This window comes from Heliconius melpomene, chromosome 19 (genome assembly GCF_056956725.1).
Source record: "Heliconius melpomene rosina isolate 202511_hmr_F chromosome 19, ASM5695672v1, whole genome shotgun sequence".
Taxonomy (NCBI): Eukaryota; Metazoa; Arthropoda; class Insecta; order Lepidoptera; family Nymphalidae; genus Heliconius; species Heliconius melpomene.
The window spans coordinates 1,594,383-1,614,538 of record NC_140407.1 but is presented as its reverse complement, the minus strand read 5'-3'; the positions used below and the strand labels follow the sequence as shown (position 1 = coordinate 1,614,538).

Below are 20,156 nucleotides of genomic sequence, written 5' to 3'. Positions count from 1 at the left end.
AATAAACTTTTTCCTTTCCCATGCCAAAAAAAATCCAAAAATCGTCCACAGTAATCCAGGAAGAGGTACAAACAAGTGTGCAATAAACGCTATCAGCACATTTCTTATCGGCTCACAGAGTGGCTGTGCGGTTTCGAAACCTACTAACTTGTTACCGGTCGGCGGAGGTCTTTGAACTATCGATTGCGGAGTCGCAAGGGCGCTGGCGTGGCGAGTCGACGATCATTGTCTTTAACTTGGGAAACGTGACATCCGTTATCTGTTTTTTTATAATTTAATACTTTTTTGTTATCCCGACTACATTGTTGTGATCTGTCGATTTAAATTCAAAACGGACAAGTTGAGTGGAATTTTTGAACGAAAAAAACTCCTTCAAGAATCCTCCTCTTCTTGTTTACCACTGAATATAAATAACCTCATCTAAATTAACCTAAATGTTCGTTTATATAAGTTAAACATAAACAATATGCAACGATATTCAAAAATACAAAAACAAGTATTTTGTTCTTAAACAAAAGGAATTATGGATGTACAATATCAAATTGATTTCTAAACACACTCCATTAATCTCAGTCTCCCTTACAGCCTTTCACTGCCACAAGACAGTTGTCGCAGTATAACCGCAAGTAATTCTAAACTCGATCGTTCTCGAGAGTGCCACTTGGTTAATGACCTCAGTTTTAAAGGAAATCAAATATAAAGCTGACTTATATTTTGTAAGTATTTTTAAAGACTTATTATGTTTTATTATTATTAGTTTCGCAAATATACAAGTGTACAGTAAACGAATATAACGAAGTTGGGCTACAAATGGTATCGAAGTTGGGTGATGGTTATTAGATCAAATTCCATCGAGGGGAACTATTTACTTTAAATATATTTATATTAAGGTATTCCTGTTAGACAAAACGATGCGTCGGGTTCCGCTAATAAGTATCGTCTTTAAAAATCGGCTCATAGTGTAAACGAGCGTCCGATTAGATTAACATTGTCTTATCAGCCAAATATAAATGCGCTATATCAAAAAAATCCTCATCAGAACTCAGTCACAAAAAAAACATTAATGTTTACACAAAAAAGTTTATCGACATTGATTCTGTAGCTAAAGCGAAGTTATCCAAGGTCTAAGTAAAGCTTTGGAACAAGGAAAATAAAATCAGTTACTTTGCTATATCTTATTCAAACGCATTTAAAGACTTTTGAAAAGTATTTTTCTTTTCTGTTTATTTTTAAACTGTATTAGCTATTTTCGAAGCTATCAAAATGACCGTAGTTATAACGGCGTTATCGTTCATATCAATATACATAGACAGATGGGTAGACTAAGAATATGTAATATGAAACGGTGCCAAACGTAATAACTCACAGCTGTCAGATAGTACGACAGACAAGTGTCGTGCATGTATCGATTGTAATTCCAGCTTTGTTAGACATTACACGTTTGACCTAACGCCAAAACTATGTTAACCAATATGCTGTTCCGTCATATACATATAATGTTAACAACTTGCTTTAACTTAGAAGAATAGTCATTTTAGAAGTAATGTCTCCGCAGAAAACATACTGAAAATTTTGATTTAGGATTTAGTTTCTGTTTGGTTGAACGCACTAATCTCAGGAACAATAAGCTTACATAGAAAGACTAATTTGTGTTGTGTACATTTATCGATGAAGGATAGGACACTTCAAAACCCTTGTAAACTTGTTACAAAAGCTTCTGACGTACTGTATTAGCAAATGCATTTGAATATCCCCTTACGCGATCTCTTCTACGAAGACACTACTAAATAAGGCTGATTTCTATCTATCGTATCACCACCGTACAGGACGCAAAGCCAACGTCAATAATTTACAGGCGATAATCTTGAGTGACAGACAATCCCCGTGTTATCGATCGCCGGGGAAATCCCGCCCCAATTAGATATATATCATTACTGCAACATCTACCATTAGTTACCTATCGGTTCGTTGAATTATTAGGTACGCTTAATACGGAAAGCGCAGCGGATTAGCACTGAAATACTAAAACACTAATGAGTTTATTTTGGAGTAGTTTCTATATAATTCGAGTAGATTAGATTTATACACGCTATTTATAAAATAAATGGAAGATGATTAATTCCACATACATTCTTTTACAAAATATAAACTATTCATACGTTTTCTTTTGATTTAAAACCAATATTTTTCTTAAAGTCCTCGTAATATAGTACCCAGATACCTATATATAGTATACATAAGTCAGTGCGGCCAATGAGATGTATGTATGTTACGTGTGCGTATCAATAAACATTCACGGTCGCGTGTTACGGGGTCAACAAATAGCATCGAGGTTACGAGCCATAAAAAAAACATCCATATGTAAAATCGATTGTAGAACATTTTGTATTATTACAACATTTCTTCGTGCCAGTAATTTCATCATGTTTAATATCGTCTAAGAAACCTACGCAAAAGTTCTTCTAATTGTCTTTAGAGTTTAGTGGTATACCAGTTATAACATTTGCTCAGATTCCTATTCTAAATATAGTTATTAATGTATGATATGATAATCAACTAAGCCACAAATATTTTGTTTCACATAGTTCAGAGTAAATACAACTAGGTGGTATATCATTCACATAATTCTAGTCTAACAACGATTATGACATAATTCGTGCAAATTAGACAACAATCCACGTTTTAAGCCGTTAAAGAGGAGAAAGGCTAGCAAAGTTATAATGAAATTCACGAGCAATAAAACTTCCCTACAGACCAACCCCTAGATATACATTTACGCGCAGGGCTGTCACTTGACAGATTCGCGAGCGTCGCGAAAATGTAAATTTAATGATAGCTAAATAGATTCAAGTCGAGACGCTGTAGGTTGTTTCCGTTGTTTTTTCGCTTCTTCGTATCAGGTGATTTCATTGTACATTGACCTTGGCTGCTTAAATAAAATATTACTTGGTTATTCGTAACTTTTGACACCCGGAAAACCTTCAATTTTACTGACGTTTCATTTATTTCTAATAATTATATATCAATACTAATAATTCTCATCACATAACGCATCATATATAAAATACTTTAAATACAAAAGTAAATTTTGCTAGCATATAAAACATTTAACATTTCCAATGGCTGATATGACATCGTATGACGCCCTAAATGGGAACATCAAAGTTATGAATGTGAAAGCGGCGCGAGTGCGCGACCAGACGAGCGACGAGCGAACTTAGACAAAGACGGGACTAACTTCCATTAAATCTTTTGCAACAAAGTTTCCCATCCCCCACTGACTCCTGTCTGTTTGTTACTTTACTTATACTTACCTAAGAATATTGGGCAAACTCGCTTAAAACTTTTGATACGTAGTTCGTTGTACCTACCTACTCGTATAATTATTAAGATATAAATAAATAAAAGGTATAGGTAATAAACACAAGTATAAAACTGCAATTCTATAGATCAGTGATTGTTATCACTGAGGAGCTTCATTTTAAGTCTTTACATTTTATTTCACTTTCTTATTACATAAAATGATAATTTAAAACGTTATCATCATTCGTAATTATCATCTTTTACAGCCTTATTTATTATATGAATTCTTACACTACGTCTTTAAATAAACTTTAAAGTACTTTAAATAAATTAAAATTAAAGTTACAAATCGGTGATGCTTTACAAAAAGTTATTTAGTATTTCTAATAATTATCTTCTTAATATAGTATAAGAAAATGCAGAATATAGTAGTATCCAGTATCTACATCCACTTTTATTATAAAAGTGACATTGTCAATTATATTTACGATTGCAGACAAGTTTGAAATGTTTAATTAAACAAATTAACGTATGAGGCGAGTCACCCAATTATTTATTATCATTATCAGACACACTCGTGTTTCGAAACAGACGTTGAGGATATTATCAATTTTAACAGGCGAACCACGTGATAGAATATCTGTAGGTATGTATATGGGAATCAACAAATAGTATAGTCACGAGCGTGACGCCCAAAGTTGAGGGTTTAATTCCCACGCGAGGAAATGAAATATTTAATATTGTGTGTGTGGCCATTTTAGTATAGTTCAAGCGAAGTTGCGGGTGATGACTACTTATTAAAACGTATTTATATAAACATGTTTATATTTAATCAGTCAATAACTCTACTCTCCGCTCCGGATATTTAGTATGAGACACAAAAAAATAACTTTATGTTCAATAAACAAGATGGTCACTGCGCCTCGACGGTGTAGATAACAAGAAGGTACTTTTAAAACGTCACTGTTACATAATCTTTGAATTACAGTAATTTGTTCATACATGAATTTTATGTATGGTAAATTCGTGTATGTGGAGATATAAGATATGCCTTAATTAAATTTAATTTGATTCATTTAAATAGATAGCGAACATTTTCCTTGTGCGATGTTTACATACATTAGCATCGGTAAATGATTAACATATTTTTTGATATTTTTATATATAAAGCCATAAGTTATTTAAAAAGTATGTAGTATCATTATACTGCTTCCTTGAACCTCTACCACTCAAGTATGTGGAGTCAACACTGGAGTTACTTAACACTAGGTTCCCAGGTTCCCTCTGCCTACCCTATGATGTGCTAAAGTTGTGCATGATTTACAGCGTTAAGTTAGTAAAAAGGTATTAAAGTAGTTGACATGTCAGAATATCGTAATAGTCTAAAGATTCCTACGCAAAAAAACATATACCTACGTATAGGTATACATATATTAGGAACAGTTAACTTTCAAATATAAGTTACAAAATATAATATAAACAGAGCGGTGTGTACACAAAGTTGTTTGAAACAAGTAAAGCGTAGCGAGCAAAGTCAAAGCAAAGTATATGAAAGGCGATTACTTTCACATAGCAGGAAGCGGCCGGAGTGTTGTAACGAGGGAAATTTCCAAGTAAGTTAGTTAAAACTGAAGATAGTACGTGTAGTTTCAGTATGTTTTTGACGGATTAGTTGAGCGCCCGAGTTGGCGGCTCCCACTCGCGCATCTACTACCAAGTTCGCTGCAACTCACATGCGCTGCAAACTTTTACCAACTCCGTCCCTATAACGCGAACTTGTGTCAAACTCAACTCAATACAAATTGTTAATTATAATAGTTCACTAGTTATTACTACTTTAACGACAGTAAGCCTGAAAACTGATATGTACTGTTTTGAATTTAATTTGTAACTTAACACATCTACTATTATTCTCATTACCTTTTTTGAACTTCACGCTGTACCTCACAAATGGCAGGGTAAGCAGAGGTAACTTGAGAACCTAGTGTCAAGATACGTCGTTCCCATTAGGACACATCAGTTACCCCGTTTATTTCATTTCCTCCAATGGGAAGTAACCTACAACCTATCGCGTTTACAGTCGCACGCTTGTACCCCTGCGCCACAACTGACTTCATATTACATTCTTAACATATTATATAAAATAATCACACACATTTGATAGCTTTATCTAATCAAAACGGTGTTACTATATGCACGGCATATCTTCAAATGCTTTTAATGATTACGATCTTGACTCTCTTTAAGGACATATGTATTGACGTACGTACATTAAAACGTCTACAATTCTACATGTCTTTAAAAAATGTGTTCTAATTTTGCTATTACACAGTATTTTTTTCAAAGAACTACAGAAATAATAGTGTCAAACTAATAAAAGAGAAATATCATTTATTTACTTTACACATCTTTCTTATGGGAACAAACGTGAAACTCATCTTAACCTAAAAAACAAGATACGAACGAACGACATCCAAGTGCAGAAGTGCTGCGTAAAAATTAAAAAATAAAAACCTTCGTCGCCAGTGTACCGAGGAATTACGGCGCATATATTGCGTCCTTTCGACGTACGCAATAGAGGTCATAATTCAAATATACTAGACATCCAGAAACTAGTGCAGTTGGGTTACCATGGCAAAATAAAAAAGGAGGACGGAATGTTACCTATTTGGAAAATAAATATATTACAGTCACCAAGTTGTTTCTTTAAGTTTCTTTTGTCTATCTTATAAAATATGTTAACATATAAAAATTGAATAGTATGAAAAGCTATAAAGGGAACAGACAAGCCAAAGCTTTTTAAAATATTGTAATTTGGTATCTGTAATGTATGCTGTAAAGCATTTCACAAGTAGTGTTTGTATAAAACATTAACATTCATTAAGTTGATTTATTATATTTAATGTGACGATGAAATATGTACATAGTAACAAAATATGAATATAGAAAGCTCATAAAATGGCCCTGGTTTCCTCATCCATATGCGTATGCTGTATGCTGTATACTGTATACAGTAGAGTAGAGAGTCCACAGACTATAAAGCATCACACACGTCTGTCGCGCAAGTGGGCCAGGCAGGGCGGAGAGGCGTTCGATCGCGGGGACGCGCTCGGGTCGTTCACCCGCGCCGGACCGGCGAGCGCGGCCAGCGGCGGCTAGCGGCGGCGGTGCGACGACGACATAGACGACTGCGATTGGCTTTAATTGCGAGTTGCGACCCATGTTGCTTACTTACTACTTTACTTATGTTTCTTTTTATATATTTCTCTTCCTATGTTTCGAATGTTTCCATAACGTAACGGGGCTCGTTATCTTTTCACTGTGGCTCGGTTTTAATGATTCAAACGTACAAAATACATTTGCAATTCATAACTAGTCAGAAGTTGTATAAAAACAGTTGAAGTTGCACCTTAATGCTATCTCGGATATGTTCAATTAACATTCAACCTGGATAGATAGATGATAATTGACTTAATTATTTCATATAAATACATATAAAAGTAATTCAGCTATTCCATGAACTGCAGCTATCAGTGTAAAGGTGCGCGTTATCTACGTTATATATTAACATTTACACGATAAGGCACTGATTAACTATATTCAGTACGAGTTAAAGCGAGCGCGAGTCAAAGAAGAAATAAAAATAACGGTAAAGTCAGTTTCCGTCCGTCCCCGTCGCCTGGCAACAATGAGAGTTTAACGCGCCTGTTACTTTGTGAAATGCGGCTTCTCCGAAGATGGCCGCTGGTGACGTGTGTCAGATCAATACGTTTCCTACATTCGACTACATTGAGAGACTCCCTATATTACGCATATTATTGTAATCTAAAGTAAAAAGCTATATTAAAGCGACATATTTAGCTTTCAAAAGAAGAAACTATTCATACATTGCACACACAATAAAAGACAATACAAATAAACTATTATATAAAACAGAATTAATAAAGAAAAGACAAAATTAAAACAACAAATCTCAAATAGACATCGAAGCGACGGTCGCGGAACGACGCTCTGTCAGCGTTTCCACATAGACGCTTCCGAACAATGAACGAATCGGAAAGACAAACCCATCTACCAAAATTTTGGCCACTGTCGTAAAATATCACAACTAAGTTATTATACTTCATTCAAGTTATTGCTTTATTTATTCGTATTTAATCTCTCTTTGTTGGGTTATATGTTAAATGTAGTATATTAACACGACAATGTGAACATTTCTTTATTCTCTCAATTCTTTTCCTTTTTTCAAAATTACTGCTGCTTTTCATTATTGTTCTTGTAAATCTTATTTAACAATAGATCTTTTATATTTGTTAGTAATAAGTATAAATTACATTAAAAAAACATATATTTTAATTAACAAAATTATTTTAATTATTACATATTTTAAAACATATTTTAACAAAATTATTCAAATGAACAGGTTGGTATAAAATGCACAATGTAATCTATTCATTGACTAACTGAAAGAAATAAAAATAGAAAATAGAAAATGAATGGTGAGTTATCACATAATAAAGTTGGCCACCGTCACGAGTGTATTGATAATTTCTCGCTGTCTTTAAATGTAGAAAAAAATATTTTTTTTACATTTTTATATGAAAGCATTTTCATACCAATACATAATCGTCCTTATTGCTATGAAAACGTATACATGCATATAAATGTCAAAATATACGTTCGTTACATTTTGACTTTCAATTTATCGTATTTGTAATAAATACGATATTTTTTTTTTTTATTGTTATAGGTGAAGGCAGTATTTTAACTGGATCTCTCTTAAACATGCATTTTTCTATTGTTTAATATTTTAAACTTTTTTTTTACCGTACAACCTCTTTCGTGAGTTCTCCATTCAACGTGACACTGGCGAAGTGATTTTGTGCTCAACTGGCACGCTCGGAACGCCATAATAGAAAGAACAGAACAGAACATAAATAGCATTGATTGCCTCGTGTTGGAATATGAATTTACAATCAAAACAAACTTAAAAAAATAGATTTTTAAGTTTTTATTTCACATTTCTCTACTTTACCAAGACTGCTTTAATTTTTATAGTGGGAGAATTTATTCTCAAGACACTCTGTTTTCCACTTTCCGCACGAATTCAAGAGTGTCGTTTTGAATGGTGAAACACAACAACAATTACTGTTTTAATTTGAAGATCAAAATAAAAATGTAACATTACAATTTATGAAGTCGTGAGTTGTCTAAAGAATATATATAGCAGTGTAAGCACGTGAAGAATAATAAACATTTCGAACAGCCATGTGTGAAATAGACAACTACGCGGAGACAAGTTTTTATTTCGTTTCCCTTTTTCTTTATTTTCTAAACAAACGTGTCTCGCGATATCATCGACTTGAACAAATAACATTACTGAGAGGGAACTATCTTATATTTTCAAAAGTATTTTTCTATGCACGTATGTAACGTACATGTTGTGTCCTCGACTGCGTTACTACACATTTAAAAATAAATGAACACCTCTCAAACACCAGTTAGGTAATATCAACTTACTACTATTCTTTACAACGATTACAACGAACGACTCTTTAGCATTCCACACCCTAATCGCTTACTCAGCGAAGGGTGCAACGAGTTACGGCGCGGCTATAGAGGCATCCAACCGGTTCGTGCGAGTGAAACTCGCCGATGCAAGGTAGCGGACTCGAATATTTTAACATTATTTGAATTTCGCGATGTGTTATAAAACTTTGCGAGAGTGAATGAATTATAATACCTACTTACCGTATTTCTATGAAGTTCACCAAGCCTAATGCAACTAGCTTTATATGACTACGCAAATATTAATTTAGCACTGAGTTATTTAAAATACTGTGTTCCGGCGTGACTTTGAGATCACACTGAGTCGTCCCTCGTGGGCCGTTAAGTTACACAAATACCTACAACATATTGCTTACTTGACATATCAATTGTTCGTCTCTAAGCTAACAATGCGGAAGAAATACTTGTTTGCTTTCATTATTGCTGTTCTGCTGCACGCAAACTCGACGACGAGGGGCTAACGTAAATACGAGTTCGTACGGTAGATGCATAAGTCGGATAGAAGAGGTTTTAACAATAATGTAAAACCAGTAAATAAGTAACTAATAGTCCACAAAACATTTTCTACCAATATATGATATTTTCCTGCATTTAAAACTTTAGTAACATATACAAAAAAAAAATGTTCACAGCCCAATGTAATAATTGCAAAACAAATATAAGCAGACGCAAAATTTCCAGTGAACTAAGCAGTTACAATGGTATTTCACTTGTCAGCGCATCTAAAATAGCCGAGCGAGCCAGCGTTCAGAGTAACAATAGCTAACGCTGCGTGTGGCTTTATGAGGTCACCAGTTAGATGTGAATTACATCCTACCCTATCCTATCCTGCTGATATTATAAATACAACATAGTTTCAATGTGATGGATGTTTGGTCCACTATCAGGGAAAAACTACTGTACAGATTTAGATGAAACTTCACAGTAATATAGCTTATACTTTTGAATAAAACATAAGCTACAATTTATAATTTAGTATAATTTGACTATAAAATAACAATAAGTTCAAGCGGGCAAAGCCGCGTCCGGATGGCTAGTTTCCTACGAATTTCTCATATATGACACACGGTTTAAAGTTTTAAATAGTTTGTTAGGTGTCCTAATAACTCGGGCGCGTGATATGGTAATAGCATGAGTAACCCTCGTTATATAAGTATACTTCCACAATTTAAAATTATACCTGCAGTACTGTGACAATTTAATTTACTTAAATGATGTATGACTAATAATTGAAAGCCATATAAGCATTCAGTTGTTAAAACATAAGAATTTATCGCTAGTTTTATACATACATACCAATATACTGTCATATTTTAAGGTTTAATGAATGAATAAGAAGGGTTTTTATCTGATAAAGCAATAGAAATATGAGAGACGCTTTCAGTTATTTATATTACGTACTTGAACTATTTATTACTTCATCCGAGTTATTTATTAACATAATATGCTTGTTTATAGTACCAGCCCAAAGTCTTTTTGCATCATAATATAAGAAGCTATATTCTGCCAGCAACTTTGTTAGCGTGGTCCAAGAGTTGGGACCAAGATAAATTAAAATATGTTTATTTTAACATAAATTATAAATATGAAACATTTCATAACTGTAAAATTTGCCAGGGTAAAATGTTATCCCACGTATTGCAAATTAAAAAAATGTGTACCTTGATACTTTACTTCTCTTTGCGTGAAAAACAATGAGTAACCTAAGTGTTGAGACACTTCACCAACTAACTGCAAACTCTACAATTTTCATATTTGGTACGTCGACCAAATCCATTTATAAATTTAAAAAGACAAAAAAAGGTATAACTGGCACTCTAATTGGACACAAGATAACACGTTAAAGCTATACACGTGTACGTAGGTACGTATATAGGAATATTTGCCATTCATCGCTTACACATCTCGCATTGACGTTGCGAAGGAAAGGTTCAAAGTCCGCGTCGCGTCGTATTCTCGAACGCACGGGTCACGCACACACACACGGGTCGTACACGTGAGCAGATGAGACACGCACACACAGTGTACTGGTGACGGCGCAAATTTCATTTTTAGATGCTTAGCTTAGCTTTGACTATTTTCTTCCTGAATGCAAAATACGCGACAGTTCAGAAAGCATTTCAAGAACTTCAGGGTGGCCACGCACGACTCGTCTGCCTTACTGTGGGTAACGCACAATAGAGCACTTGTATGTGTAGACGACACACGCACACAAGTGATATGATAATTATTTCACACCGTCAGATGAGCGGGCGTAGCTCGCGATGTAATAAATTCATGAAGAGTCAAAATTGCACGACGTTCTATTCACTTTGTTTTAACATTAGAAATGTATAAAAACTATATGTTATCAGATTTATTTTAAGTTTACACTTTCTTCACGTATTGCGCAGGCAAATTAAACTGAGTGATACGACGACCACTCTTTTTTCCGCTCACCGACCATTTTACAAAAAAAAAGAAGCTATAAGGGCTCACCAGCCACTCACATAATAAGCAGTTATACACAATAACTAGTATAGGCATTAATAATTCTATATTTCATATAGAATAACTTATTAATGCACACAGGGAAAACTAATTAATTAGTGTATGTAGTAGAAACGAGTTTAAATGCAATCCAACGTCCATAATGGCAAATTAATGTAATGCGAATTAAGGTATGTTAATAGAGCGAGCGGGCGAATCGGGTCAATAAAATTGATAATACTTGGCTATAATGTGATTTCAACCACGGTAATAATTATATTACAGTAATGTTTCTTTGTAAATAATAAAAAGTTAAAAAGCATTATTTATATTGTTTTATGAATGACTATATAATATTTTAATAGAAATCGAAACAATTGATACAGCCTATATAATAAAATAAAGGCTTTCCAAATAAATGAGTTAGTTGACTTTTTTCAATTCAAGCTGCTGAGATTAGTATCTATTTAACGAAATAAATTCGTTAAAAAATATTGCCCTTTAATTTAGTCACTTGACTGAATAATTAGGTTATTATTATAATAGAAATTAACAATAAATAACAATAACTCTATGAAACTAATTAATAGTACTTTTTAGAACTGTTATGGGAAAATAAAATGCAATTTAATGCTAAAATCACATGAACAAGAGTCATTCAATCGGTAGTCAATACAAAAAGACATAAAAGAAAATGTTATCACATGAATAATTAATATTGTATGTTAAATAATGCAATATTTTTCAATGGTGGCGCGCAGCTCTGAGAGCGCACATATCGGCGCATTGTTGCGGACGCATACTAATTGTGGGAAACGGGTCACGGGTCAACGTGGGTCAGAAACTCAAGATAGACTCACTCCGCGTCTGTTGGAATGCAATTGTGCATTTTGCAAACCAGTTTGTTTTAAAGTGCATAAAGGATATCTTTGTGTGTTATGTTCCGGTCCAAAGGGATATGTGAATTCAAATATATGTAATTTATTCAGTTTAACGTTTCATCCCTTCTTAGAAGGGAACATTAACATTAGGAGGGAACATAGTGTCTAGACACTTTTGTTCATCACTTTCTTCTCGAATTAGAAAAAGACTGATCGGCGGAACTTAATACAAACATTTCCTTTCCCCAAAGTGAGAAATGGAAGCAATTCACTGTCCCAAGTGGGAATCGAACTAAAAACTGTCAAGTTTGTCAACGTGTGATCTGTTAATGTCAAGATTTGTTTGATTAAAGACTATTATAATGTAATACGATATTCATGAAATACAAAGAAAGTAATAATAACGTATGTTATATCTTTCACACGGAAATGACTAGTGAATAAAGCACACTCGAAAACAATAAAAAACAGCCATTTTAACATAATATAAAAGCTATCTAAGCATTTTATTGCCAGATCGAAATTTAGCCGGCACCTGAAAGTGGCCGCCCGCCATTCCGCTGATGACGCGCCTTGAATATTTATCAGGGTCGTGTTACGTGGCTTAAGGAAACCACTCACACCTACATATATTATTCGTACCTACTACCTGTGTCAATACGGAGCATAGAAAATGTTTTACCTGTTTTGTAATATTCGTATATCCTAATAAAATATAATTTCTTGATATCCCTCAAAAAAATAATCTAATTGTTGATTTTATAATTAAGTTGCTTCCCGTAATATGATTTCATAATCAATAGGAGATAATTGTTAATTATGGTTGAATATCCACATATTAAAATTAATATTACATTTTATAATTTTACAAAACATCAACGAACGAATCAAACGAACTATTTGAATAAATACTAATTGTTAATGAATATTTATAACTGACTTCATAGTAGGTATATCCGCTTAAGTAAGAAGCCGCATACTTTATCGGATTCATAGTATTTGCCTGCATTAGCATAAATTCTCGTGTAATTTTAAAAACCGGCTTATACATTATTAAGTGTAAGTATAGGGGCCCTCGTGGCGCAGTGGCATAAGCGTGCGACTGTAAACGCAACGTTTATGGGTTCGATTCGTACTCGAGGGAATGAATTATGTTATTACAGACAAAGCCTCGTAAATACGGCGGAAAGTAGGGAACGGAGCGTCTTAACATTAGGTCCCCTCTAGGATACAGCGTAAAGCTGAGAAAAGGAAAAATGTAATTATATAATATAATAAAATGTTCTAAAACAATGTGAACTAGACTGAACACAAAAACGTGTGGAATAACTCACAGTTAAAATAGCTGCCGGATTAAAAGCCACGCAGCTCAGACAATTTACAATTGTTACGTGCACAAATGCCATTAGCGCTTGGAAAGGGTGCTTTTTAAGACATATTATTAATTAGCTTGTATAATTTGCTTCCTTTAAAATATTAGGGGGAACGAATTATACTACGAATGTCATATTGTTATGGTGACTAAAAAAACCCAGTTACGTGACAAAAAGACTTATACATATAGCACGTTTACTTTATATTATTACTTTTATTGTGTTCAATAAAAGTAATAATATACGGCATGTTTGAATAATTATAGTTTAGACACATATATTATTTTTATGACACAAATGACGTCAACTTGACAACACAAAAAATAAAAATTCTTCATGAAACTGATAACGGCTAACATCAACCACATTATCAACAATGTACGTCATCCAGTGTAATTTACAAAACAATAAAGTGTATCTATTCTTATATTGTAAAGTTGAAGAGTTTGTTTAGTAAAACGCGCTAATTTGAGCAGCAGCTGGTTGGAATTGAAAAATTCTTTGTATCATCTTATCTCGAGAGAGCATTAGCTAACTCGGAGAGTGTTTACTAAAACTTAATTTGATTACTTTCTTGTATAATAAACACGAAAATTATCATAGTGACAAAATCTACGAATGAGTTTTGCAAGTTGACTTAACTTAGTGGTTGAAGAAATTCAAAAATTTTATTAGTAAGTTGACATGGTAAATATGTATTATCTATTTACGGTCTCTACACAATAGCAACTCAATAAGACTTGAATCCACAGTCACCCCTGTAATCAAACAGGCTTGAACACGATCACGGATGCATGCGGATGGCCACATACATTTTTATACAAAAACAAGTGACGTACTAGTACAGCGTCTGCAGTATTAATCAGGGGGTTAGAAAAGTGATCTAAACCATTAAATATTCCGCCCGGTTCGATATAGCTTGTTTTGTTTCGATCGACTTTTTTATTTATCCAGGTATCGAGACTAGATTTTTTTTCCATTCAGGCCCGTTTCACCCGCTACGATGGGAAATGTCTATTTGAATTGTAAATACTGCGGAGATTCGAGCGGATATTATGTAAGTGTTAGACTCAGTTTTATTTCGATATTTATGACTCGATTATACTAAAATATTCATAGCTCTGTATGATGTATCGTATGTTCAACCTTCCTATCTGGGCTAATGTTATTCTAAAAGTGCCGTTTTACTTGGTTTTTATAATGTTATCAAACGTCGAAAATTATTGTGTAGATAATCCTTGAATGTGCGAAATAAATACTGGTAATTCAATAAATATTCATGAACTATCCATTAGACATAAAAATTTGCTGGGACGTAATTTGTTTTAGGAAATTTCCTTCTTGAGAAATGATGACTTACAGTAAATTTTATTGAATAACTCTGATATTATTTACATTCATATTATAGTGTTACATTGTTATTGAAAGCATTTTTAAATAAGTGCGATTATGTATTTAAATTAAAGTAAATAACTGTATATTTACTGTATTAGTTCGTCGCAAAACATAATAAGATTTTCGCAGCATTATATGATATTTCATAGAAAACCTCCTGAACAACTTTTTAATATTGACGGGAAAAAGTAATATAATATATGTGTAGGTATTTCCTGAGGAAATAATACTAAACATTATACTTCAAAGATAATTTACACAACACACGCCAATACATCTCGTAACATTTCCCTTTGAAATAGGGTTTAATAAAGCATATCCAAATACGTCTTTTCTACAAAGACTGGTAGGACGCTGTAGGCGTTGCCTCTAGCATTTTCCTGTTTATCACACGTCGCTCGATTTTGTAGAGCCCGCAACCCTGCCCCTGCCCACAACCCTGTCGATTAAAAAAACTTTATGAATCAAGCTTCAATAAGGTCGGTCTTGATTTAACGATACTTTTAAGTTTTATTAGACAATCATGGAAAAATAAGATTATTTTTATAATAATGAAATACAATAGTCACTATATAACAAGAACAATTATTAATAAAGTAAGCTTACTAAAGTATTGAGTTAAAATTATAGTTTCAGTGCCTGTGTTAGAAATACAAAACCGTGTGAAACGAGGCGTGAACTGGCGACAAAACCACGCTCGCCTATTGCACAAGTATTTTGTTACCATAACAAAAAAACTACACGTATAATGTTACTAGTTCTTGTAAATGTTTAGATAAAATTAGAACTTAGAAATTATATTCAGGTATAATAGTGAATCCGAGTCCAAATATTTTGTATTATTGCAAGCCATATCCAAACTAGACCTGAGTATAAAATAGCGATCTTCATAAAAGACTCATAAACAGTCATCAACCATGATGCCAACCAAATCTTTTCTTAAAGAATTGGTTCAAAACCGGAATTCTACAACTAGTAAATTAATTTATGGAAGTAGCATTAGGTACCCACAGCTAGCATAGTTCCTTCACACAAACAGGTGCGAGACAGCCAAGCACTGTAACTAATTTTCCTGTATGCTTTGAACAACAAACACGGCATAACTTGCGTCATGTTTGAGCAAATATCTCGATCCGTAATCGTACTCTGTACACATTTGAAGATCGTCTTATCTCGCCCTGCTTACTTATTAAGATATTACTACTATTTCTTTTAATTAAATGCTATGGAATACCATATTCACATTAGTAGGTTACAAAAAAAAATAGATAAACCTTTGCTTGTAAAATATTGATAAATGATTTTTTCGTTTAGAACAACAAAAAGTTTTACTTAACTTCTCTTAGAGACGTCATTGGTACACATATGGTTATCATGTTTAAGCAATAAATTGCTTATCTGAGGATAATGTCCTATTTATTTCCTACTAATATTTACCACAACAAAAAAATCTATCTATTACTAGTAAATGCATAAATTACATCAACATAAATCTAATACTGTGGCGATAATGTAGACATCGTTAAGTTTTTTAGTAGTTTGGAATGTCTTTAAATAAAACAATTGCAAGAAGTTTAGTTAGCAAGTGCTTTCAAATTGCATTATAAATATTTAAGCAAAAACAGCACAGGCCTAATGTAAAATTTTAATATAGTCTTCCTTATTTGAAATAATATTTTGAATACATACGGGATATGTTTTTTTTAAACAAATATCTTCCTTTAACGTACATAAGACAGTTAATAAAAATATATATTTTACATATAAATAGCCTTTAAATACATGTATAATAAGCAAGTAACATGTATTCGTGTAAAAAGACAAGTCGTTAAAATACACTTACCATGCAAATTAGTTGGGTAATTTTATTGCTTCCAAATAAAGTGAATTGATAATGAATATGATAACTTTTTATCATCCAGTCAGCGGTGCTATAACTCGTGAATATTCAACGACTTTGATGTAATGCCTCAAATAATAACATTAAAAAACATAAATTTTATAATTTAATTAGTTATGGTCATTATAATATAATTACTAATTAGAATATAACTAAAACGTGAAATATATATTATATAAAACGGATCAGTCAAGGCCTCTTAAAAAGCCTTTTAATCAATCATCCATTATAAAATCTAAGAATTAATACTTATTACTATCAAAAATGTTACTAGGAAAGAACTCTCCCATTTTGGCCTAGAATATATAAAGATAGCAAATATAAAAAACAAAGAATTAGCAAAAGACAAAAAAAAGTTTATTTTAAGCGTGCAGTTGTAAGCGTTGAAAATATTTTAATAAAACTCCCATTAAACGGCTGGAATAAAAAAAAGTGTAATAAACGTAGAACATACATGCATAAATGAAATAGTGCACTTTCAGTGGTGTAATCGCATGATGAAATATGCGAAAAACGTGTAAACGCATACCAAACGTTTTATTTACTCTATAGCATAGTGTTGAATTGAATGCAAAGAGAGAGAGAGAGGAATAAGCAATAAGGCTCACGATTCACGGATTGATGGCATCGGATGTGCTATGTGGAACACCGGATTGCCGACTGCGGAGCGTTCACTAAATGGATTGTATGGTCTGTTACCACCGAGATTGATCAGCAATTCACAATGGCTCCGAAATCCTGCGAATACCACTTAGCACATACGGCGACTTGATTTAGACTATTAAAGCAAGTGTGCTCTAATTGAATTCAATATACGTGTCGGTCGTTTGGTGCAACAAAGGTATAATTGCAGTTTCTTTTTTAAAAGACCATTAAAGCAATGGAATTGTATCAATCGGGGGCAGTTGCTTGTAGGCAAAAGTCTTTATTGGAAAGAAATTCTTGTGAAGTATAGTTGTTGAGTGATACGTATCACTTATTGCAATTAGTAGAATCTTTTCCCGTCTACTCTATCATTGCGCCTCCTGCAATATTTCAAATTCGCTGCTGCACCAAATGATCGATATATAATATAATACGAGTATAACTTTAATAATAATCAACATGCTACAGTTATTTTTAAAAAATATGAGATATAATTTTTTTATCTAGAAATTCAACGAAGCGTTTGAGTATCATATTAAAATAGTAAATAACATTGACCGTCAAGTCTATAAAAGGATGTTAGAGTCCGTGCATAAATTGGAGCGTAGGTACTTGTTCGAGATTGATGGCGAGGGTGCTAATGGACGCCGGTCACAATAAATGAAACGGGTCAATTCAACTAGCGACAATCTAAGTCGCAATTGGAATACAAGAAATATAGTTTTAATACAAGTGTATAAAAAAAGAAAAATTGTAAATAATAATATTTTTTTAATAAAAGTAACTGAATAAAGAAAAAACGAGAACGAAAAGTTTAATTTTTCAATATTCATAAATTGTGGCCGCCCATCAAATTTATATATTTTTGGTCTTGTTTTAAAAATTGCTAAAGATATTTCCATAAAATGTACATGGAACCGCCACTGAGGTATACCATCCAATACAAAAATAATAAAATAAAAACTAAATACTTACAAAAAATGCGAGTTGGAACGAGTATTTATAAAAAAATAAATATATAACCACGTCGAATAAAGATCCTCTGGGTTAATTTATCGCTTAAAAATACAGAATTAATCGCCATTTAAAAATGTACTAAAGATCGTATAAATATTAAAAAGCTTCAGCTCTCATACAGTCAGCCGTACGAAACATGGAAACTACATCAGATGATAATAACCGGCACGGAGCAGTAAGTGTATTTGAAGCCTTACATTCGCCTGCCATTAGCGAGTCGGCCAGCGTCGCCGGAGATCACGTAGGGGACCGCTCGTGAGAGTCTGTCCGCCCGCCTGTGTTAAATTACCGCCATTCGGGTACGTGGGGCGCGGTCGTAAAAATGTGCAACCTAACGGAAAAACTACTGTGGCACCGTAAGCTGGGAAACGCTTATCTACATTTTACAGCTGCCGTTTTTGGACACATTTCAATTTTATGTTTGGTGTACCAATCGTAAATATAGCTGTGCGGTGGCGGCGTCCTATACTCTGTGTTAACAGATAGCCGTTATTATACAGGATCAGCGTCTCATATGCTTAGGCAACTTTGAAAAGACAAATTATATGAAGAAGAAAAAACCTAAAGTACATTCTATGAATGAACAACAAAGAAAACACAACGATTTTAAACTTGCTACGGCCTACATTGATGCGGATCCAGTTTCTCAAGACAAGGTGCACGGTCCTCATCACCCTGTACTCCACTTATACAACATGAAACGGGCACTTGTTTAGTTGCAGCAAAATTCCAACTCGTCTCAAGATGAGGCGCGCGGGGGGGAGGCGGCGGGGCAGGGCAGGGCTGCGCTGCTCGTCGCGCACACACGGCCAGACACAATCCCAATTATTATTAACAGATATACGTTTAATGATCGTGTACGCTTACGGAGGGCCTGATGCTATCGTACTACGACTCCAGCATTAAGTCCATTAGTGTTAGTGTGAGGATCGTGTATGGGAGTTATAATGTGACCTTTGAGGGGTGGGAATTAGTTGGAAGACGGGGTGCTGCGAGGCGTGGGGGGCGCGGGGGTCGTGAGGGGCCCTCGCAGAGTGGGCTGACTGATGATTTGTAGTGCGGTTAACGTTCATCTAGCCGCTGGCGGACTGTCGAGACAAACTCATTTTAACAAAGATGAATAACGGAGTAACGACACGTAGACAGTGCGCTTACAGTCGGACACGACGTGACGGTAAAACGTATGTAGGATTCATGTCAACGTTCTCCGCAGTAGAACATAATGAGCGTGATTATTTTAAGAGTGAAGTCATAGGACTCGAGACATAGATCACGTTCAAAACAATTATTTTCTAATTTCAACCACATAATAATCTGATAGAAAGTATCTAACATTCTACTTATTTTCACTAAAAGAAAAAAAATATAATTTTAACAACATAACTTACTTTAATGTCTAAACTGATTGCTGTCTTCCAACTTGAACCTAAAACAAATAAGAACATTAATTTATTTATGTGACATAAATATGTCAGAGAAATGGCGTCACAAAGTTTTCGGAAGTAATAAATAACTTTTAAGGTTGTTTGTCTTCTTATAAAACTATAAAGAATACGAGTTATGCAAGATTTATTATACACTCAAAAGGGACAGTTTAACGAACAA

General features: G+C 33.7%; 1 protein-coding gene across 5 annotated transcripts in view; it reads right to left on the bottom strand.

Annotated features, from left to right (window-relative positions):
* CtBP (C-terminal binding protein) overlaps positions 1–20,156 on the bottom strand; it is a 67,645-nt gene that overhangs the window by 24,999 nt on the left and 22,490 nt on the right. For 4 of the 5 annotated variants that reach the window (XM_085202915.1, XM_085202913.1, XM_085202914.1 and 1 more), the window contains one exon: positions 19,940–19,977. The exons of the other annotated variant lie outside the window; for it this stretch is intronic. The gene's annotated coding sequence lies outside the window, so the exon portion shown is untranslated. The remainder of the gene's footprint in view (positions 1–19,939; positions 19,978–20,156) is intronic. 5 annotated transcript variants of the gene reach the window in all.